Source organism: Alligator sinensis, unplaced genomic scaffold, assembly GCF_000455745.1.
Source record: "Alligator sinensis unplaced genomic scaffold, ASM45574v1 scaffold91_1, whole genome shotgun sequence".
Taxonomy (NCBI): Eukaryota; Metazoa; Chordata; order Crocodylia; family Alligatoridae; genus Alligator; species Alligator sinensis.
Genome location: NW_005842569.1, coordinates 821,905 through 822,502, shown reverse-complemented (window position 1 = coordinate 822,502; position 598 = coordinate 821,905). Strand labels below are relative to the sequence as shown.

The following is a 598-nucleotide window of genomic DNA, read 5'->3' as shown; positions in this document are numbered from 1 at the left end:
TCCTGCTGAAAAGAGCCCAGAAAGACCGCAGATATGAATTTCCATTAGAAACCTCAGGGTTTACCTTGTGGACCACAGTGGCTGACCTCAGCAGTAGCGTGAGCCTGGCATAGCACCTGCTTGAACAGCTCTCAAGGCGCCCCAAGGGTGCCAGGGCTTTCTCCCTGGTTGATGCTCACCACCTTAGGCTTATATAGCCTGCCCTGCGGGGGCAGCCACCAACTCGTTCTTCCTGTCTGGCCACCAGCCGCCAGCCCTGTGGGGAACCTGGGGCTCCCCCGGCAGCCTCCGGTCGGGGGCAGGATGCCACTTCCCTGCCACTGCTGGCTCAGCTCAGTCACAAGGCAGCCACCGTTGCAGGCTCCGGGACACTGACGCGCGCGCGCGCGCACACACACACACACGCACACACACACACACACAGAGTGACACGGACACGGGGTGACAAGGCATCCACACCCCCGCCCCCACACGGATTAACCCCTTCGCGCCCGGGACGGATCACCCCCGCCACGCCACGCACCTGTGTCCCGAGAGGCGGCGAAGCCCGGGACCGCGACCCCCGCGAGGGGCGGAGAGCGGCGGCGGCGGCGGCGGG

At 65.7% G+C, this 598-nt stretch overlaps 1 protein-coding gene across 4 annotated transcripts in view; it reads right to left on the bottom strand.

Moving 5' to 3' along the window:
* Nucleotides 1-587, bottom strand: part of PPARA (peroxisome proliferator activated receptor alpha) — a 55,303-nt gene extending 54,716 nt beyond the window's left edge. Inside the window, exon 1 of one of the 4 annotated variants that reach the window (XM_025214145.1) lies at nt 524-587. The gene's annotated coding sequence lies outside the window, so the exon portion shown is untranslated. Of the gene's footprint in view, nt 1-64; nt 460-523 lie in introns of those variants that run through there. The other 3 variants (XM_006032387.2, XM_025214144.1, XM_014524060.2) reach the window with 3 other exon arrangements.
* Between the last annotated feature and the right edge of the window lie 11 nt (nt 588-598).